Source organism: Mauremys mutica, chromosome 2 (genome assembly GCF_020497125.1).
Source record: "Mauremys mutica isolate MM-2020 ecotype Southern chromosome 2, ASM2049712v1, whole genome shotgun sequence".
Lineage (NCBI taxonomy): Eukaryota > Metazoa > Chordata > Testudines > Geoemydidae > Mauremys > Mauremys mutica.
In genome coordinates, this window is record NC_059073.1 from 124,348,409 (window position 1) to 124,371,537 (window position 23,129).

The 23,129-nt window shown below is 44.6% G+C and overlaps 1 long non-coding RNA gene across 3 annotated transcripts in view; it reads right to left on the reverse strand.

The window, feature by feature from the left end:
• The window catches only part of LOC123364153, a 41,541-nt gene that overhangs the window by 16,535 nt on the left and 1,877 nt on the right, over window positions 1–23,129 (reverse strand). The gene's annotated exons all lie outside the window — the stretch shown is intronic.

The following is a 23,129-nucleotide window of genomic DNA, read 5'->3' on the forward strand; positions in this document are numbered from 1 at the left end:
GTTGGCTAGAGGAAGTCTCTTGCAAAGCTCTGGAAATTCTCTGGCAAATCTTGGCATAGTTCCCAGCTATGGGAGGGAAAAAAATCTATAAAAGTTATCAAATCGTTTAAAATATGGATACATCTGTATTGCAGATGGGGCTGGTGTGTGGTATCTTAGTAAATGTGAAATGAATCCATGCTAGAAGTGACACCAACCCAAATTTTAGAAAACCAAGATTTTTTTAATATATTTATGTTACTAAGACATTGAAAGTCCAAAATAGACCTTGAAAAGGTCAGAAACTTCAGAAATATTACATTACACTGTTGGATTAAAATATTCATTCTGACCAACAAAAAGGCTTTTACAGTCCAGTTAAATGCAAAAGCTTAAGGCAATCTTAACTATGGAGTCACTATTTCACCTTCATAATCAGAAGCCCATCAGAAGGTTGACCAGATAGCAAGTGTGAAAAATCGGGAGACTTTTTTGGGGATAAGGGTTATAATTGCATATATAAGACAAAGCCCTTAATATTGGGACATCTGGTCATCCTACGCATCTGTGACGATTTCCATGATTCTGGGATTGACAGCTTTGCATCTTATCCCCCAGTGCTGAAATACAAAATATAAATCATCAGTGTGTGTGTGTCATGGAAGTAATTGCTTTAAAATTTTTCTTCTTTGAAAGTGCCCTGTAAACATTCTGGTTTCAAAAGAGACACAAGACCCCAGTGTAATTTGTATACTTAATAATTAGCAAGACAATCCCGAATCAAAAAAAATAAAAAAGGGGGGGGTGAGTGAAAGGCGAGAAGATTTGGACATGTTTCAACTACCATCAAAGGGGCGTAAGATGAGACATATAAGAGAAACCAGAGCAGTTATTAACTTCAAACTAGTCTTCACTGAGGCTGTCGTTATAAACTTTAAGTACAGCTGCATTTAATGAGTTTGGGCAAAAGCAGACATCATCCAAATTGAAGAAAGCAGGAGCTTCATCCAATTAGATAACAAATTTGGCTGCCAGCCTCCAATGAATCTAAAAGCTCTTCCAACTTTTGAGACAAGAGCTAATTATAACTGTATTTGTGTGTGCATGCGCTGTTACTAAATTACTAAGAAATATTGTCTTGTCAAAAATTCATGCCGCATGCATGGATTTCATTCTTACAGAAAAAATAGTTGCCAGAGTGGGGTGGGGAGATTGAAGCAATGAGGCTTGACAACAGATTGAGCAGTCTCCCACAGTTGAACTTCCAATGGTTTCTCTTTTTAAGTTTCTCCAAAGATAGGTTTTTGTTGATTTTTTTAAACTGTTTTTGATGGACTTTTTGGATGAGAGATCCAAGGAAAGATTATGGACTCAGATGACTTAATTAAAATGTGACTAATGGGAAAAGTAAGAGTTCCTCTCCAAATGTCGATCCCCAACTGAATGGAATCATTTGCAGAGGAAAGAGGTGACCAGATGTCCCGATTTTATAGGGTCAGTCTCAATGTTGGGGTCTTTTTCTTATATAGGCTCCTATTACCCCACACCCCCGACTCGATTTTTCACATTTGCTGTCTGGTCATGAAAGATGAAAAGTCATCCTCCCCACAGGAAGAATATTTTTGGGAGCAAATTATTTGGTGTAAACTTCAAAAGCATAGTTATGAGCTGGGGACAAATTGGTAGCAATGGGTCACACAGTTGGTATTTAAAAACTAAATTGTTTAGCACCATCCAGAGAGATCGCTTAACTATTAGAGAAACAGGGAAATTTCCTGACATCCCCATCACAACTTGCTGCTGCACATATTCACAAGTTGCAATATAACTTAACAGGCTTGGCCTGCACAGCTTTCCTTGCTTCATGGCTGGTAGTTCCATTAGACAGCTCTTGGCACTGCTGCTCATCAAGCTAGAATTTATGAGAAACAAAAGACACCTTATGTAGGGAATGAAACATGACAGAGCATGTGCTTATTTTGAGACAAGTGCATGCCCTGGGTTCATAGTGAAATTAGAGGATAAATTACTCCAGTGCAGGCAAAATATGATTATCAAACAGCTTCAAACCCTGGAAATGGCAATTTTGAAATAGAAGAGCTTATTAACACTGTCAGCTACTGCAGTAGCTGTAGCTCAAGAGGGAAGGTCTCAGGTTGTATCCTTACTGGCAGCCTGTGGTGGATGGGCATTACATATGCATAAAGTGTAGGTTGTCTTCCCTTTCTGAAAAAGGTGGTACAGGCAGTTAAATAGCTACTAAGATAATGGCAAGAAAATAAAACAAAACAAAGAGAGCATGAAAGCAGATTGAGATCACAAATGGAGACCAGTTGACAAGGATGAAAAAGCGTTTACCTATATGGCCACTCAAAATGAAAGAAAGGCCCCAAAATTTCAGGTATGGAGTCACAGAATCATAGTAGTGTGACTGGAAGGGACCTCAGTAGGTCATCTAGTCCAGTCCCCTCCAATCAAGGCAGGATTACGTAATGACTAGTCCATTCCTGACAGGTGTTCGTCTAACCCAGGGGTGGGCAAACTACGGCCCGCCAGCCGTTTTAAACCACCCCTTGATCTCCCATTGGGGAACAGGGTCTGGTGCTCGCCCTGCTCCATTGCTCCAGCTGCGGTGCAGGGTTTGGGGCTGCTCCACACAGCTCCCGGAAGCAGCAGCATGGCCCCCCTACGTGTAGCGCCACCCCCGGAGCTCCCATTGGCCAGGATCTGCACCCCAAACCCCTCATCCCCAGCCCCACCCCAGAGCCCACATCCCCAGCCAGAGCCTGCACCCTTCCCACACCCTAACCCCCTGCCCCAGCCCTGATTCCCCCTCCTCTCCTCCGAACCCCTCAATCCCAGCCCAAAGCACCCTCCTATACCCCAAACTCCTCAGCCCCAGCCCCAGCCCGGAGCCCCCTCCTGCAGACTGAACTCTTCATTTCTGGCTGCACCCCCAACCAGAGCCCTGGCCCCATCCTGCACCCTAACCCCAATTTTGTGAGCATTCATTTCTATTCCAATATGTGGCCCTCGGGCCAAAAAGTTTGCCAAGCCCTGGTCTAACTGTTCTTAGAAACCTACAGAGATTCCAAAATCCTTCTTGGCAATCCATTCCAGAGCTTAACCACCCTGAGAGTTAGGAAATTTTCCTAATGTTCAATCTAAACCGCCCTTGCTAAAATGTAAGTCCATTGCTTCTTGTCCTATCCTCAGAGGTTAACGAGAACAATTTTCCCCTCCTCCTTGTAACAACCTTTTGTGTACTTGAAAACTCTCAGTCTTCTCTTCTCCAGACTAAACAAACCCAAGTTTTTCAGTCTTCACTTATAGGTCATGTTTTCCAGACCTTTAATTATTTTTGTTGCTCTCCTCTGGACTTTCTCCAATTTGTCCACATCTTTCCTGAAATGTGGCACCCAGAACTGGACACAATACTCCAGCTGAGACCTTACACGTGCAGAGTAGAGCGGAAGAATTACTTCTTGTATCTTGCTTACAACTCTCCTGCTGATACAGCCCAGAATGATGTTTGGTTGGGGTTTTTTTGCAACAGTGTTATGCTCTTGATTCATATTTAACTTGAGATCCACTATAAGCCCTCAATTCCTTCCCACAGTACTCCTTCCTAGGCAGTCATTTCCCATTTTGTATGTGTGCAACTGATTGTTTCTTCCTCAGTGGAGTACTTTGCATTTGTCATTATTGAATTCCATCCTATTTACTTCAGACCATTTCTCCAGTTTGTCCAAATCATTTTGAATTTTAATCCTATCCTCCAAAGCTCTTGCAACCCCTTCCATCTTGGGATTGTTCACAAACTTTAGAAGTTTACTCTCTATACCATTACCTACATCATTTATCAAGATATTGAACAGAACCAGACCCAGAACTGATCCCTGCAGGACCCCACTTGTTATGCCCTTCCAGCTTGGCTGAGTACCACTAACTACTCTCTGGGAACGGTTTTCCAATGAGTTATGCAGCCACCTTATAGTAGCGCCATCGAGGGTGTATTTCCCTAGTCTGTTTACGAGAAGGTCATGCCAGACAGTATCAAAGCCTTACGAAAAGTCAAGATATACCACATCTTCCGCTTCCCTCCTATCTACAAGGCTTGTTACCCTGTCAAAGAAAGCTATTAGGTTGGTTTCACATGATTTGTTCTTGACAAATCCATGCTGACTGTTACTTATCACCTTCTTATCTTCTAGGAGTTTGCAAATTGATTGATTGACTATTTCCTCCATGATCTTTCCAAGTACTAAAGTTAAGCTGACTGATCTGTAATTCCCCGGGTTGTCTTTATTCATGGGCAGCGAGTTCTATGGGCCCATGGTGCCGGGGGTGCTCAGCTCCAGCAAAATTTCCCGCCTGCCCCCCTGCACACTCCCCCTGTGCATCTCCTGCCGCCCCCACCCCCACCCCACTGCACCTGGGTGATTTAAAACAGCCCGGAGACTCCCACCACCACCCAGCAGTGTAGCAGGGCTGAGTGGCTGCCGGCCCGTCCTTGCAGCCCGTGTTGGGGGACTTTGCCGCTGCACACTGCCCCTGCCCCAAACACCCCTGCAGCCAATGGGAAGCTGCGGGGGCAGTGCCTGGGGACAGCAGCGCAAGGAGACCCCATGGCCTGACCTGCCTAGGAGCCGCTGCTGGAGGGGGTGCCCCAGGTAAGCACCAAACCCCCCATCCACTTCCAGAACCTGCGCACACACACCCTCCAGCCCTGAAATTTCCTCCTGCACCCCCTCTCACCCCCAAACTCCCTCTCAGAACCTGCACCCCTTACCCCCTCCTCCACTCCCACCTCTGCCCCAGCCCAGAGCCTGCACCCAGCACCCAAACTCCCTCCCAGAACCTGCACCCCTCACCCCTCCTGCACCCCAATTCCCTGCCCCAGCCCAGAGCCTCTACCCAAACCTCATTGCAGAGCCTGCACCCCAGAACCCTTCCCCAAACCAAATGCCCTCCCAGAGCCGTAGGCAGGTGGAAGGGTGAGTTTGTGGGTAGGGGGGTTCTGGGTGTTCTGGGCACCACCAAAATTTCTACAAACCTGCCACCCCTGTCATTATTCCCCTTTTTACAGATTGGCACTATACTTGCCCTCTTCCAGTCCTCTGGAATCTCTCCTGTCTTCCATGAGTTTTCAAAGATAATCGTGAATGGCTCAGACAACTCCTCAGTCAGCTGCTTGAGTATTTTAGGATGGATTTCATCAGGCCCTGCCAACTTGAAGACATCTAACTTTTCTAAGTAATTTTTAACTTGTTCTTTCCCTATTTTAGCCTTGGAGCCTCATTTTCACTGGCATTCTCTACACCAGATGTCCAATCACTAGTAATCTTTTTGATGAAAATTGAAACAAAAAGGCATTTAGCACATCTGCCATTTCCACATTTTCTGTTATTGTCCTTCTCCTCCTCTTTGGTCTTCCTCTTGCTCCTAATGTATTTGTAGAATGTTTTCTTGTTACCTTTTATGTCCCTAGCTAATTTAATCTCATTTTGTGCCTTGGCCTTTCTAATTTTGTCCCTACATGCTTCTGTTATTTTTATATTCATCCTTTGTAATATGATCTAGTTTCCACTTCTTGTAGGACTCTTTTTTGAGTTTCAGATAACTGAAGGTCTCCTGGTAAGCCAGAGCGGTCTCTTGCCCAACTTCCCATCTTTCCTACGCAGTGGGATAGATTGCTCCTGCGCTCATAATAATGTCTCTTTGAAAAATTGCCAAATCTCTCAAACTGTTTTTCCCATTGGACTTGCTTCCCATGGGATCTTACCTACCAACTCCCTGAGTTTGCTAAAGTCTGCCTTCTTGAAATCCATTATCTTTCTTTTCCTGTTTTGCCACCTGCCCTCCCTTAGAATCACGAACTCTACCATTTCACGATCACTTTCACCCAAGCTGCTTTCCATTTTCAAATTCTCAACTGTTCCTCCCTGTTTGTCAAAATTAAATCTAGAACAGCTTCGCCCCTGGGTGCTTTCTCCACCCTTCTGAAATAAAAATGCATTTCAAGAACTTATTTGATAAGCTGTGCCCTTCTGTATTATTTTCCCAACAGATATCTGGGTAGTTGATGTCCCCCATCACGACCAAGTCCTGTACTTTGGATGATTTTGTTATTTAAAAAAAGCCTCACCCACTGTGGCATTATATGATTAAAATATGACCATTGTTGCTACCACTGTTGTATATATGCTACAAATCTTGTGACAAAGTATGTCATGTAAGGTGTCAATGGAAAAGTTATGGTTTGCTGAATATGATTATCCTATTTGTATGCATGTATCATTTTTGTATCTGAGGTTAGGAATATTGTCTATGTACCTGTATTTCAAATGTGTTTGCTCCTGTGGTAACACACACAAGGTAGTTTGCATCCAATCTAGCCAGCACATTGTGAATGAACTAGTCTAGATCATGACCCATCAACAAACGCAATGGCCATGGAAGATGCTTATTCCACCTGGTGGATTTTCCTGTGGATGTTCTAGCTAGAATATGGGTAATGGCTCTGCTATGACTCAAAATATGCAAGGGCATGTGACTAGATTATGTGATACTGAACTCCATCTTGTGCCTGTACTTTTCCACAAACTGTGCTGAGGGCTTTGCTTGCGACAATGAAGTACCCTCCACATGGCAGAAGCTATAAAAGGTCCTGAAAACATCTCCATTTTGCCTCTTTCCTGCTCTGATAGTCTCTGGACTATGGACTTATGCTTATGGGAATATTCTAAACAAGGGACCGAGGACCTTCCAATCATTTGGAAGCAACCAGAGACTCAAGCCAGCAGTTTATTCTATGACTGTTTCAAGCCTGATCCAAGAACTTTGTAATTATTGTATGTATTTGATTCCTTTAACCAATTTTAACTCTCACCTTTCTTTTCTCTTTAGATATTAGATACTAACAGCATGATTATTGGGTAAGATCTGAGTTATATATTGGCCTGGGTATGTGGCTGGTCCTTTGAGATCAGAATAACCCTTTGGTTGATGAAATTGGTTTTATATAACTACTCATCATTAAGTCTAGTGTCTGGATGTTGCAAGGACAGGAATACCTAAGGAGGCTGCATTTCTTACTTCTTGCGGTGAGACAGCAGTTTACTTTTGTTGCTGATTTGGTATATCTTATGAAAGAACCACCACCAGTTTTGGGGTGTGTCTGCCCTATTTCTCAGCAGTTTGTCCTGAATTTGGTATTCCCAGTTGTGACCCACTGAGGTAGGGGGACACCCACCTCTTCTTCTAGGTTAGGTGCTCGATTGTAGATCTCTATCCATGATATTGCCCTTGTTTTTTACCCCGTTTATCCCTACTCAGAGACTTTCAATAAGTTTGTCTCCTATTTCCATCTCACCCTCTAGGCAAGTGTATATATCTTTTATATACAAGGCAACACCTCGTCCCTTTTTTTCTTGCCTGTCCTTCCTGAGCAAGATGTTCCCTTCTATACCAATCATGTGTATTACCCCACCAAGCCTCTGTGATGCCAACTATGTCATAGTTGTGATTATTCACTAGCATTTCTAGTACTTCCTGTTTATTCCCCCTACTTCTTGCATTAGTATACAGACATCTAAGATATTGATTTGATTTCACCTCTATGGTCCCTCTTGTCTCTCTTGTCCTTGCTATAATTGCCCATACTCCTCCCAGATTCCAACCCTTTATCCAGGTCTCCTTGTTTTTGATTTACCTTGGTGCTTTTGTCTCCTGCCACCATCAAATCTAGTTTAAAACCTGACCCACTAGGTTGGCCAGAATGTATCCAAATATGGTCTTTCCTTCCTCAGTAAGTGCACCCCCATCTCTGCTCAGCAGTTTTTCTAGGAAGAGCATCCTGTGGTCAAGAAGGCCAAGACCCTCCTAGTGACAACATCTGCACAGCCATGCATTCAATCACCTCCAGGATGCCTCTGTCTCGCCTAGTCCCCTTCCCTTAAACAGAAGAACTGAAGAGATGACCACCTGCACCCCCAACTCCTTCACCTTCACTCTCAGAGCCCGGTAGTCACTTCTGATCCACTCAGGCTCATACCTCACAGTATCACTAATGCCCATATGGATGAGCAGCATGGGGTAGTATTAGAGGGCCGGATGTTCCTTGACAATCCCTCTGACACCTCCCAAGATGTCATGTCAAGCCTGCAGATGGGTGCTTAGGAGTGGTGGCTGCAATCCTCCCAGCCTTGGGGGTACAGAGCTTCTCCTCTACCACCTTTGGGGGCAAATCCTCATCCCATGTTGCCAGGGCAGCATAATAGTTCTTCATTACTATGATTGGTGGGTTGGGAGCAGGGGTGGAGCACTGCCTGCTGCCAGAAGTAACCAGTGTCCTCTCTGTGGCAGAGCCATATCTACCTCTCCCGGGGGCACAACAGCAATCCTCTCTAGCTGGATAGCTTCCTCAGCCTTGGAAGTCTCCATATGAATACACTTGATGAATTCCTCATGTGCACAGATGCTCCTCAGCCTCACCACCTCCTTCCTGAGAGACTCTCCCACCTGCTTCCTGAGAGACTCCAACAGCAGATACTTCTCACACTGGATGCCACCCCCCAGCCTGGCTTTCTGTGACAGGGAAATGCAGGCCACAGTCTCTGCAAATCCACACCAGGTGTGGAGGCATCCCTGGTCAGTTTCTCTGTCTGGATTCAGGTGCAGGAGGAGGAGACATGAGCAGCGTTGGCACTGGCAATGCGGCCTTTCCTAATCATAATTATATTATGTTTCCGTCCCACAAACTCCCTTTTGCTGTCTCCTAGGTCGCTTGGCCTCTGGCTTTTAAGCCCGTCTCTCCTAAGTCAGCCCTATCCCCTCATTAATCACACAGCGGGAGGGTGATCACAAGGCTGATCAAGGATAACCCAGGGAACAAAGGCTCAAACAGTTCCCAAACACACCATCCCAACAGACACTGAAGGAGAAAAAAAACAAACAGCCAAACAAACTCACTCACCCCAAGATTAGCAATCTCACCTTGTTCAGCAGGGGATCTCCTTTTCACCCTCTCCAATTCCCCGGATTGCTGTCCCCTGTTCATTTCATTTTATTAATATTTGAATTCTATTTTCCCAAAAGTAAATAAGCCAACTAGACCAGACTCATATCAACAGTGACATAAAACAGCAATTAGCATCTCAATGAATTTAAAACAATCCATCCACCTGTAAACTAAGGATGGTGGGCAACTGTACCTATGTATAGGCTGATACAGCAAGCAAATAGGGATTTGGATAGTCCATGTAGATCTGACGTGTACATTAATTTTAAAACCTAAAGCAATATGGGTCTTGTTAAAATGAAAGCTGATGGTCACTAGACCATCAGCTCTCCATGATCAGCTGAACTGCTGCATTATACTTGCATGCAATATCTAGCAACTTTGTTCAAATTGTGGAAAACCGATCAGTTTAGCTTAGTGAATGTAAGCGCCAAGCTTTCCCATTGTAATGTTTTCAATAGAAGCTCAAATCAGTTTGACAGGGTGGAGGGAAAGAGGTTGCTCTGACCCACTTCTCCATGTTGCATAGTAATTTGGCAATGCTGTGGTGTGTTGTGTGTGAGACAATATTGTTTATAGCACAGCTTCTCTTCTCTAATTTTTCCTTTCATTCTTGCTCACTGCTTTGTTTAAATAATTCACAGCTATTCTTGTGGCTTCGGGAATGGGCTTAATGATCATGAAGGCTATTTCTTATACCCATTCAGCTGGTGGTGTCTTTGACCGTCTTTCTGCAGTCTAAGAAGAAAATCTGCCTAAGGAAGCATTCTGCGTCTTTGGTCTCAGGTCCATTTTGGAAGTACAGTTTGAGTTTCTCTCTGATGCTTTTGCCCAGTAATCTCCTAATGACCTAGGAGAAACTTTTTGAAAGGTCAGGCCCCCAGTGGAACCTAAGTTAACTTAGAAGAAGCTTTCGGCCAGTGCTCATGCTCCCTGCTACTTCTCTACACCATGTCACTTAGTCCCCAGAAGAGATATTTTGTGCTGTACAATAAGAAGGAACAGAACAACAATATGCCAAACAGGGAGAGTAGCATGACGATTGACCAGGAGACACAGACTGAAAGGAAGTCAGACAGAGGTGGCAATGGGAGAGACTGAGGGAGCCCCATATCAGAATATCCCATAGTGGTTACAGCATTTTCCTGAGAGGTGTGGGAGACTTCTCTTCAAATCCTCTCCCCTCCTCAGGCAGAGCGGGAACTGAACCCAGCTTTTCCAAATTCCAGCTGAGTGCTTTAAGCACAGGGCTCAAAGTTAGAGTGGGCACCATCACCCCCTCGCCTGCCCTGGGTTTTGTGTAGAGTGATGTACGTGCCTAACTCCTCCCTCATAATAAACGACTTAGTTGTCTATGCCACTTGCTTCCAGTAGAGGGGGACCCAGTTGTGGATCACAAGCAGATTTAAGCACCTCCTTGCACCCTGGATTTAGGCACCTATCTCAGCGAGAGTGGCAGGGCTTGGGACCCTCTCATCAGCAACTTCCATTGGCTAGTTTAGGCTTCACCTGGTATTCCGGCTATTGTAGATTGTATTCTAAGGTGCCCCTCTCTCCCTATTCAGTGTATAAAGTGCTTAGGGGCCTAATTCAGGCTTTGTGGATCCCAATGTGGTTCCTGTGATTTTTTTAGCCATCGCAACACATAAGCCTCTTTGTGGATCCAGGCCTCCCTCCCTTGGCAAATCAGGGACTGACTTGGGCATGGCAGGGCAGGTGAGAATTGCACTTCTGTGCAAGCGCTACAGTAGTTCAGTCCCAGCAAATACATACATTGAGAGACTGGTGACAAATTACTGCTAGAAGCAACCAGATACCAGCAGGTATCTGTACTGGAAGGAAGCAGACCACAAGAAAAGAGGAGGGCTGCAAACTGGGAGAAAATTGAAAGAGATGATTAAGGGGAAAAAAATTAAAAAGATGGAAGATCAAACTAAAAATAGCCCTTCTGACAGTTAAAGGAAATTCATTTGACAGGGTACTGTTTCTTTCTTCAAGAGCGGTTTGTTGTGCAACAGATGATACTGAAACCAGCTCGTCTTATCTGAGCTGTCAGTTTAACTGACAAAAAGGATCTTGTTTTAACATTACTGCAGTTCCAATAAGTTTAAACGTTTGTTTTTCAAGCATGTTTATTTCAGGGGGCAGCCCAGTGATTGAATGGACAAGAGACTGAGGTTCATGTTCTGCAAAACATTTGCTTTCATAAGTGTTCCTTACACTTTTGTCTCTTTATTAAGATGTTAAGCCCCAATTCTCTATCCCTGTCAGACTCTCCCAGGAAGGGGACTGCTTTGACTGTAATGTGCAACAGAAAACTTGATGCCCACAAGAAATTTGGTGTATGGAGAGTAGGAAACCACTCTGACCACTAGAATCTGCTTTTCACCCGTTAAGGTAGAATCACATGAAATACAGATGAACCTTACATATAATATCCTTCTAGACACCGGTGAAAATGAAATAAGAATAGTCAAAGTTACTTTATTTTGTACTTGTGAAGGTTAGTCCCATTAGAACACAGTACAAAATAGGTTTAATATGAACACAGTCACCTTGACAAGTCCATATTTTTTCCAGTCTTATCTTTGCTTATTTTAGATGCAATTGTTGGAGAAGTGGGGATGGGGATTGGATAACTCAGGTGAATGATAATGTGTATGCAGAAGCTTTCACCTCTAGGACAGATGTAGAGGGGATCAGAGAGGAAAGATAGGCTTTGAAAGCCCCCATCTCTTGCTTTATCCTCTTAAAGAGAGGGTTGTGGGGGATTAGGCTACTGGAAGGCCTGTCATCAACCCCCTTGTAAAGATAATTGAGGCAGGCTCATCTTGATCTCCACTGAGGGAGAATTCCATAGCCACTCACCACTCTTCCCCTGGTCCTCACAGGCTGTGTCTTGCAAACCCTTCATAGAATCATAGGACTGGAAGGGACCTCGAGAGGTCATCTAGTCCAGGCCCCTGCATTCACAGCAGGACTAAATATTATCTAGATCAGGGGTCTCAAACTCAAATGACCCCGAGGGCCGCATGAGGACTAGTGCATTGGCCCGAGGGCCGCATCACTGACACGCCCCCTTGCTGCCCCTGGCCCCACCCCCAATCCACCCCTTCCATGAGGCCCCGCCCCTGCCCTGTCTCTTCTCCACCTCCTCCCCTAAGCGCGCGCAGTTTTAATAAATATATACACTCAGTAATGCACCTCACTCAAAGGACAAAACACGCACTTAGATTTACTGCCTAAGGCTCTGGGAGGGAGTTTGGGTGGGGGAGGGGGTCTGGATGCAGGCTCTGTGCTCGATGCAGGCTCCAGGCTGCGGCAGGGGGTGGGGGTGCAGGCTTTGGGACGGAGTTTGGGGATAGGAGGGAGTGCAGGGGTGAGGGCTGTGGGGCTGAGGGCGAGGGGTACATGATGCAGGAGGGGGCTCAGGGCTAGGGAAGAGGGTTGGGCTGTGGGGTGAGGGCTGTGGATGAGGGGTTTATGATGCGAGGGGGCTCAGGGCTAGGGAAGAGGGTTGGGCTGTGGGGTGAGGGCTGTGGATGAGGGGTTCATGATGCGAGGGGGCTCAGGGCTAGGGAAGAGGGTTGGGCTGTGGGGTGAGGGCTGTGGATGAGGGGTTCATGATGCGAGGGGGCTCAGGGCTAGGGAAGAGGTTTTGGGTGTGGGGTGAGGGCTGTGGATGAGGGGTTCATGATGTGGGGGCGCTCAGGGCTGGGGCAGAGGATTAGGGTGCGGGGGGATGAGGGGTTCATGATGTGGGGGCGCTCAGGTCTGGGGCAGAGGATTAGGGTGTGGGGGTGTGAGGGCTCTGGCTGGGGCTGAGGATTAGGGTGCAGGGGGATGAGGGGTTCATGATGTGGGGGAGCTCAGGGCTGGGGCTGAGGATTAGGGTGCGGGGGGAATGAGGGCTCTGGCTGGGGCTGAGGGTTTGGGGTTGGAGAGGCTCAGGGTAAGGGAAGCCTGCCTTGCCAGTACTGGCGGAGGGCAGGCACTAGGACCCTGCACCCTAATCCTCAGCCCCAGCCAGAGCCCTCATCCCCCCACACCCTAATCCTCTGCCCCAGCCCTGAGCGCCCCCACATCATGAACCCCTCATCCCCCCGCACCCTAATCCTCTGCCCCAGCCCTGAGCGCTTCCCTTCCCCCCCCCCCAGCCCGGCCCCGGCGGGTCCCGCTTCCCGCCCCCGGCCCGGCCCCGGGGGGGTCCGGCTTCCCCCCCCCCCTTCCCCGAGCGCGTCTCCGGCGGTCCCGCTCAGAGCCGCGTGGTGAGGGGGCGGGGCTGGGAGCTCCACGCCGAGCGCAGCGCTCAGCCCAGAGCTCCCAGCCCCGCCCCCTCCCCACGCGGCTCGGATCGGGGCGGGGCTCAGGCGCTCGGACGGAGACTCGGCGCTTTATGCGCCGAGGCTCCAGGAGAGGGGCGGAGGCGGGAGCCTCCGCTTTTCTCTTGGGGGCCCCTGCGGAGCTCCCCTGGGGAGCTCCGCGGGCCGCAGGGAAGAGCTCCGCGGGCCGCATGCGGCCCGCGGGCCGCATGTTTGAGACCCCTGATCTAGATCATCCCTGACAGGTGTTTGTCTATCTTGCTCTTAAAAATCTCCAATGATGGAGATTCCACAATTCCAGTGCTTAACTATCCTGACAGTTAGGAAGTTTTTCCTCATGTCCAACCTAAACCACCCATGGTGCAATTTAAGCCCATTGCTTCTCGTCCTACCCTCAGAGACTAACAAGAACAATTTTTCTCTCTCTTCCTTGTAACAACCTTTTGTGTACTTAAAATTGAGAGGGGACGTAATTTTCCTCTTCTCCAGATTAAACAAACCCAATTTTTTCAATCTTCCCTTGTAGGTTATTTTTTTTAGACCTTTAATCATTTTTGTTGCTCTTCTCTGGACTTTCTCCAATTTGTCCACAGCTTTCCTGAAATCTGGCTCCCAGAACTGGACACAATACTCCAGTTGAGGCCTAAAGAATACCTATTGATCAGACGTATCAGAGGAGTAGCCGTGTTAGTCTGGATCTGTAAAAGCGGCAAAGAGTTCTGTGGCACCTTATAGACTAACAAACGTATTGGAGCATGAGCTTTCGTGGGTGAATAAAGTAAATAAGGTTTTTAAAATGTTTAAGAAGCTTCATTTAAAATTAAATTAACATGCAGAGCCCCCCGGACCGGTGGCCAGGACCCAGCAGTGTGAGTGCCACAGAAAATCAGCTCACGTGCCGCCTTTGGCACGCGTGCCATAGGTTGCCTACCCCTGGTCTATAAGGTCCCACAGAGCTCTTTGCTGCTATTGATCACAGTTGTTGCTGTAGAGGAGACAACTGGCTGTTTTTAAGATAGTTAGACCATAGCCCATTAGGGATTTAAAGGTAAAGACTAGGACGTTGAAACAACTTTGAAAGTGGACAGAGAGATGGAGTGTATTTGCAGAAATCAAGCATGATATTGGTCGGCCTTTCACTGAACTTTCAAGTGACTTTCACTGTTAGCCCCAGGTAGTGTGTGGCGAGATGAATCTCCATGGCTGAGAATGTATCAGAGAGGAAAGGGCACAGGTTCACTGCTAGTCAGTGGTGAAAGGTAGCATTTCTGGCCATTGTTGCTATTTGAGCATCCAGAGCTGTGATAAATCCCTTAAGATTCCAAGTTTGTGCATTCTTTTGGACACTAAAAGACAGATAGTTGCCCTCAGTGCACAAGAGCTCTAAGCTCACTAATTCCTCAGAAAGTTTCCTTCCTTCTACGGCCACTCTCTTACCTGTATCACCTCTGTTTAAGCAGCTGTTTGTTATCTTTGTGCCAAAGCAGCCCAAGACAGCTGTGGGCGGGGGGGGGGGGGGAGAATCTGGCTTGCAATCATTACATAATCACAGATTCTCTGCAAGATTCCTGCCTCATTCAGGACACAGATGAATGCTGCACAGTGAACAATATAGGTCAGCCATATTTATTTATATACTTGCCATTCAATCAATCAGTGCTAGTTGTAAATTAGGCAGGGGTCCTGTAAACCTCTGCTTCATTCATTACTTTATTATCATGTACACCAAGGTCTCACATATTTTCAACGTCAGATTTGCTCTTGTATGCACCAAGATCTTTCAAAAGCTTTATTTAGCCAACTCATTGTGTAGCTAGGATGTGACATGAAGCTTTACAAGAATGTGCAAGCTATATCTCCCATATCTCAAAACTGACTGCTTCAAAAATCATCAAATTTAGTAAAGTATTTTTATACTGGCCACAAACCACATACTGAGGGAATGTCTACACCACAAAATTAAGTCAACCTAACTTAGGTCAGCATATAGCTGCCATGGTAATTACATCACTTGAGCATGTCTACACTTTGGCCATGTGCGTCCTCACCAGGAGCGCTTGTATCGATTGCACTGTTTGTTTGAAGGGCTAAAATAGGCTTATAATGGAAAGCAAGACTTAACTTTAAGGTTCAGTTACTGCTACCCCATAATAAGACTACTCAGGAACCTTGTTCCTATACTAAAACCTGTACTAATGGCACAGCAGCAGCACCACTACAGTTAAGGTGGCATCCTGATTTCTGTTTACAGGTTGATCTTTCTAAGTCCTGTAAAATTGACAGGCATAATTAGATTCCTTTGAAATTTGGTTTCCCTCCAGAGGGTACTGTGTAGGGGTATTGAACTAAATTTGAGGTCATTTGAGCTAAGAGTTGCAAAGATATAAGCCCTGACAAAACTAGCCATTTTTCAAAAAAGTTTCTAGGTGGGTTTTTTTTTTGCAGATAGGTAAAGATCAAATTATTGACATAGTGTGTGTCAAAATGGCCTCAATTTGTGAAGTTTTACCTAAGCTAGTGCAGGACACCCACTAAATCTTTTAGGGACCCAAACTGATAATCGTATTTAAGAAAATGTACATTTTAAAAAACTTATTAAGACAAAGCTACAATAAAACACTAATTTACTACATCGTACACTACTTATTCAGGATCAGGTTAATGTTCAAAGAACCTGGCTAAAGATTCTGGCTTGCTGGCAGGGAAGCCCTCCTCCTCTGAGTATGCTTAAAAGGGCAACCAAATTTCTAAATATCTATCCTCTTTTTGGCTTTTCTCTTGTATGTAGACTTGATGTGAAAGCTTGTGTGTTATGAGGACAGTCCATATTTTACTATACCACAATTACATAGAGGAAGTCACATTTTTCCAATAATATGCAATACAAAGTCTTGCTAACTAACAATAAAAAGAAATTAATTTATCATTCTGTTTAAAATTTAGATCTTTTACTGGAGCATTAAGTAACCAGTCAGGGTATCCCTAACAGCTGACATAAGATGAATCTCTTTAATAATTTCGTCCCAAAACTGTCTAATTCCTGGACACAACTACCATATGTGCAAGTATGTTCCCCATTCCACCCGTCCCTTCCAATACAGCATCCCCCCAGTAGCAAAAAATATGATGGATCTTAACTGGAGTCAAATGCCATCTATACAGTAATTTCCCATATTGAGAGAGACTCATCCAGATCAATTTCTTTGTCCAAATCTGCCTGCCATCTTTTCATATGAGTTGTTTTCTTAACATCTTTTTCAATCAACTTGTATACATTTTAGAAATTAAACCTTTTGTCCTCAAATGTGGTTAAAGGTCTAGATAGACCTGCCTTCTATCCAGATTTCACAATAAAGTGTTTGACTTGTAAATATTGAAAATATGGAATCTTTATATTATTACACATCTCTTGACATGATTTCAAATCAGGACTCTGAAACACCTGTCCAAATCAAGTAATCTCACCTCTTACCCACAACGAATAGTTACTTTGATACAGTGCTGCCTAGGGATAAATTCCTGATTATTAATGAAAGTAGTTAAGTAGTTAATTCCTTGGCAACAGGAATTTTAAAAAATTGTCCAAAGGTGTTCTGGATGAATGAGTGTTTTTGTTTTTTTTTAATTTTTGGTGACCTAAATGCCTTTTTAACCCAACAATGACAATGAATAACTATATTTGGGCACCAGGCTTGTTCGAGTTTTAATAGACCATGCAAATTGGATGTTATCCCAGTTGATTACAGCTTAATGAGCCAACTCCTTTTATAACCTATTAACTGTCATCCACAGGATTCCGTCCAAGACTAATAAAGGAAAAACAGGAAAGAAAGAAAGAAAAAAAAGGCTGCCCATTCCACCTTCCCTCTACCCTTTTCAAGCAATGACTCAATATCCACATATTCACACTGGCCCTTAGCGATTCTAGATCCTGACATACATTCACATCCTTAGCCAACTCCCCAGAAAGAATACCACACGTGTACAATTTAACAACCACTTCATAGACTTTTGCAGCTGCCGTACACTTACTCAGAGGACAGTCTCTCAACCTTAGCTGTGCATTTCCTGGTTTTAGAAATTTGAGTTTTGCTCAACTCAATGATCTGCAAGGGGACAACCTATCACCAAGAAACCTTAACCTTAACACAGTTTTTTCCCCCTGAATCTTACATACAACCAGTGAGAACGTTCCTGTATCAGTCTTACTCTGGATCACTAAATTAAGTATCTAATATTTTTTCTTTTCTTTTCTGTTAGAAAAAAATCATAGGAGAGAAGATAAGTAAAAGGCATGATACTTCAAGTAATTGTATTTGTGAGTTTGCTGTTGGATACCGAGGCTGTATAATGATAATATACCAAAGACCAGGCACAGCCCTTCCTGGCACAGTTAGCATGATTAAAGTTTGTGAAACTTGGTAGAGTGACTTGCTTTTTAGGGTGCTGGAGTACTGGCAGCACAAGCACAGTATATGCTGTCTGGTTCTTGAAAGCATTAAAGAAATCAAAAGTGAAAGTGAAATAAACCGATGGAAGCCCTGAGATTTGTACTGTGTGTGTGGAAGATTTTATTTTATTTTTTTTAATTAAAAGTTCCCCAAAATAACTCAAATTTCCTACCATTCCACAAAGAAAGATTGCCCTGCTCTAGAAAATACACACACATGCCATTAACAATATAGACCACAGGATGGCGCTATTTCTTTTCTTTTTCAGCAGGTCAAAATAAATGAAGAAAAACTTATTCATATGAATGAATTTTTGTTTGTATTACACTAGCAATACAACTACAGACAATACCTGATGTGAAAAGCTCACTATCACAGTACAAAACATCTGCCAGAAATAAAATGTTTTGGTACCTTTAGCCATTGTTTATGTGCACACAATTTCCCATGCACTATGGTCCCAATCCAGTGCCCGCTGAGGTAATGAGGTACTGCTAAGTAAGTCTGCTCATTGACTGCCACAGGTACTGGCTCTGGCTCTGTTAGTTGTGAATGCAAAAGAAAAAATAAATACCTTCTGGTGGGTTTTACCTGTTTCCAGCTCAGAGATGGAGAATACAGGGAAGAGGGAATGAAATTAAGAGCCAAAGTAGCTTGTGTGATTAATTCTTGAAAAAGGACAAAGCATCTAGCGCGCTAAAGGCAACTAAAAACCCATATTTTCCTATTATAACTTTCCCATGTAAGCAGTCTAGGATGTAACGTGCTCACCAATGGGAGGGAAAGTGATTCACACAACTGAGTGGGAGAAGATTCCATTAGACAATTTCTATGTTATGCTGTGGTCTATCTTATGAATAAAAGGCTTGAGAACACCTGCCTTCGGACCTTATGCCCCAGTACTGCAATGAGCTCCATGCATGCAAAAATCGAGGATGTACATCTGTAAGGAGCTCGTTGCTGAATTGGGGCCATAGATTTTGAAGAAGAAAAAAAAAATCAAAGATTCTGAAGATCCAAGCTGGTTTCAGATATATTTGAATAAGTGTCAAAATATCACATTACATTTTATATTCAGCTTATTTTGAAATACTAGGGTTATATATAAAGTGCTAAGTATTTTTAAAAAGACCTTAAATATGGAATTGGCGCTATCAAGTTTGAGACTTTTACTGTGAAAATACCTTCCCCTAACATCGGTAAAATAGCAGGGTACTGGTAGGAAATGGGACAGAGTTTCTCAACTTTCAAAAGTAGAAAAATGTATGCATGTTTCCTTTTGTCACTTTTGAAAGGGAAAAACATATGCTTTCAGCCAAAAATAACTCATTTTCAGATTCAGGAAAACAGAAACAAGACTGGATGAAAATGTTTTAACACCTGCTAACTAGTCAAATAACAACAGTTCTGAAGAAGGTGAACATGAGAGTGGAAAATTGTAGTGGTAAAGAGGTTATGGAGGTTGCAATTGGGGTTGCATAGTTAAGGTTCAATTATATATTAATGATAGGAATATGATTTCTGAAGGGATATGCTGAGAACTGAAATCCAAAGCCCACTGAAGACAATGGAAAGACTCTTATTGCCTTCAGCCGGTTTTGGATCACTCCCTGAACCAGGATCTTCCATAGTCTAGGATCTGGATTCATGATCTGAGCAGATTCCTCACCCTCAAAGATCCATTGGGGAAAGAGATTGTGTTTTTTGTTGCTCAGTAGAAGGTGGGAAGAACTTAGCTTTGGAAAGTGGGTGGAGCGAAAAATACAACAACAAAAAAGAAGTCTAAGGATGATTCTGCTTTTTTTTTTTTTTTTTTTTTTTAGAAATAAAGTGTGTATGTGTAACATCCCAAAGCAAAGATGCAGTATTAATAAAAACTCATGGTTGTTACTTCCTTTCCCTAGGCAGTATCCAGTGTGATTATATTTATTTTCTACTAGAACAGAAAATTGACTGAGACATAACCAATTACTGAGTTCCAAAACTCAATTTACATCCCATTCTACAAGACTGGATCTTTAAAAAACTGTCAAAAAAAAAAAAAAAGAAACCACCACCCCCAAACCAAATTAATTCTTCTGCAGATATTAGTCACTTATTCAGAACTAAGGCTATGTTTTAGTCATTGGCATTTTTAGTAAAGGTCATGGACAGGTCACGAGCAATAAACAAAAATTCCCGGCCCGTGACCTGTCCATGACTTGCACTATATACCCCTGACTAAATCTTGGGGAGGGGGACAGCTTCGGGGTGCTGCGGGTGATGGGGGGCGCTACGGGTGCTATGGGGGGGAAGGGCTGCAGCACACAGCCCAGGACCCCCACTGATGCTGGGGCACGGGGGTTGGTGGGGCTGGCAGGCTCCCTACCCAGCTCCGCGCCTCCCCGGAAACTGCAACATCCCTCAGCTCCTAGGCGGAGGCGCAGCCAGGCAGCTGTGTGTGCTGCCTCCTCCCCGAGCACCAGCTTTGCAGCTCCCATTGGCCAGGAACCCTGGCCAGTGGGAGCTGCGGGGGAAGTGCCTGCAGGCAGAGGCAGTGCACAGAGCTCCCTGGCCGTGCCTCCCCCTAGGGGCCGAGGGACGTTGCCACTTCCAGGGAGCCTTTACCCCTTACCCCTCCCCGCGCCCCAACCCCCAGACCTTAGCCTCCCACCCAAACTCCTGCTGCTGCTGGCGGGGGGGGGGGAGAAGGAGGAGGAGGAGGGGCGGTGGTCCAAGACTGCCCCAGCAGCGGCCGGCCAAGGGGCTAACCCAGCTCCTCAGGTGGCCCTCGGGCCAGCTGCATCAGCCGCTGCAGAAGTCACAGAAAGTCACAGAATCTGTGACTTCCACGACTTCTGTGACAAACTCACAGCCTTATTCATAACTAACGATAAACTTAGAGATTCCAGTCATCAGAAGAGAAAAAAAACATCAATGTAAATGAGCTTTCGTGGGTGAATACCCACTTCGTCGGATGCACGTATTCACCCACGAAAGCTCATGATCCAATACGTCTGTTAGTCTATAAGGTGCCACAGGACTCTTTGCTGCTTTTACAGATCCAGACTAACACGGCTACCCCTCTGATACTTGACATCAATGTAAATGTTAGTCATGTTGACCTTAGGAGGGCAGCATTCCAGCTAGACACAACTAAGAGGCATCTTCAACCTCAGTTCTGCAATTGGATCCACATGAGCAGACCCCTGCAGCTGTATGGAACCCCATAGACCTCAATGAGGATCTGAATGGATGGAGAACTCTCTTCATGTAGATCCAATTGCAGGATCAGCACCTACTGCCCTGGTTATACTAGATCGTTTTAGCTCTGCTGGTAAAAACTTCCAGCATGAATAAACTGCATTTATTGTAGATGTAAAATGTAGTGTAAAACACTGACAAGACCCTTCCCAGTAAGTTACCAAAGTACGTTGATCTGGTACAGGGGTAGGCAACCTGTGGCACGTGTGCCGAAGGCAGCATGTGAGCTGATTTTCAGTGGCATTCACACTGCCCCGGTCCTCCTGGCCACCGGTCCGGGGGGGCTCTGCATTTTAATTTAATTTTAAATGAAGCTTCTTAAACATTTTGAAAACCTTATTTACTTTACATACAACAATAGTTTAGTTATATATTATAGAATTGTAGAAAGAGACCTTCTAAAAAGGTTAAAATGTATTACTGGCACGCAAAACCTTAAATTAGAGTGAATAAATGAAGACTCGGCACACCACTTCTGAAAGGTTGCCGACCCCTGGCTGGTACATACATATCCTGTTTTTCACTTTTGTAGTGCCTACAATAGAGTTATATTGGGTCAAAGTGTTTAAGTGAGTTAGGCTCCTGAGTGCCTAAATTACTTCTGAAAATGGGATTTAGGCACTTTTGAAACTTTTACTCCAAATCTAAACAAGCCCTAAGATGCCTACAGGCTAGTGGTACTCACCCTTCCACAGCTGGAAAGTCAAATATTTTTAAATAGCTGGAACAGTTTGTAGTACCATAAAATATTATTCTCTGCTAAAGCAATATTTTTAAAGCTAAAAGATCATAGAAGTTTCCACTCACCTTACTTAGCGTCTAGAACAAATACAGAGTCAGCCCACCTAGGGGTATGTGGGGGTGGGGTCTATTTTTTAAATTGCCATTTTCCCTAAAACATGCTTGTGGGACAGAGGGGGAAATGTGCTTTATGCTTGTTCAGATATACAAAGAGTCTGAAATGGAGCTCTATGAAGAGTGGAAGACTGAGGCCATGTCTGTACTACAAACTTTGATCGATGCAAGTTATGTCAGCATAAAGCCGCCACAGTTATTATATTGCTTGTGTGTGTGCATTCTCACTAAGAGTGCTCGTGTTGCTGTACAGGGCGATGCACCATGGGGAGGTATCCCAGTGTGCAACCCACAGCCACCCAGCGCACTCTCCTTTGGGAAGTTTTGGAAATGCACGGTGGGGCAGAAAGGAGTCATTCAGGGTGACTAGGAGCATGGGGTCAGCTTCCCAGCAGCTGTCTTCATCCTATATCATCATAATCTACATCCCACAATTTTCACACCTTTTTAAAAAAAAAATCCCACAAACCCACGCAGCCCTCCTAGCTGTCTGTCATCTCTGACAGGGGCTGGAACAATTTGTGTAGGGGGGGTGCTGAGAGCCATTGAAAAAACTGTAAACCCTGTATGTAATGGAAACCACTTCAAGCCAGGGGTTGTGGCAACACCCCCCGCACCTCTGGCTCTAGTACCTGTGCAGATGCATGGAGCCTGCACATCTCTGCACTACTGTCATAAGAATTGCAAGGACAGGACGAACGATGCTCTGATATATGCAGAGTTGTAAGAACAGAATCAGTGTGGAATATGACTATTTCTTGGAGGACATGATCAGAAATGAGCAGGGGGTTGGACTTTTGAGCAGGGGGTTGGACTAGATGACCTCCTGAGGTCCCTTCCAACCCTGAGATTCTATGATTCAGTCTTGATAAGTCATGACATGCATATTTTTACCTTACTTGCTGTATTATATTTATCCATCCTAGACTATTGTGTGTGTTGATTCAGGGATCTCAAGGACATTCTTTATTCAATCTCTCTTAGGTGGCTGCTGAAAAAAAAATCAAATTTTGTTTGACAGCCCTGGATATGAAATGTCTTGTGGGAAGCAATGCATTATTCTCTCCTAAACTAAAATGGTAAATTCTCATTCCCTGACATTATTTGCTAATAAGAAGGTTACCAAAGACTTGTCTTGCGGGTCTCTGTGATTCCAGGAATACTTTTTAAGGGACCAGAGTCTCAAGGCCACAAAGGATTGGCATGCCTGGGATTAGAAGCAAGAATTGCCAGTCCTATACTGAATCAACCACACCA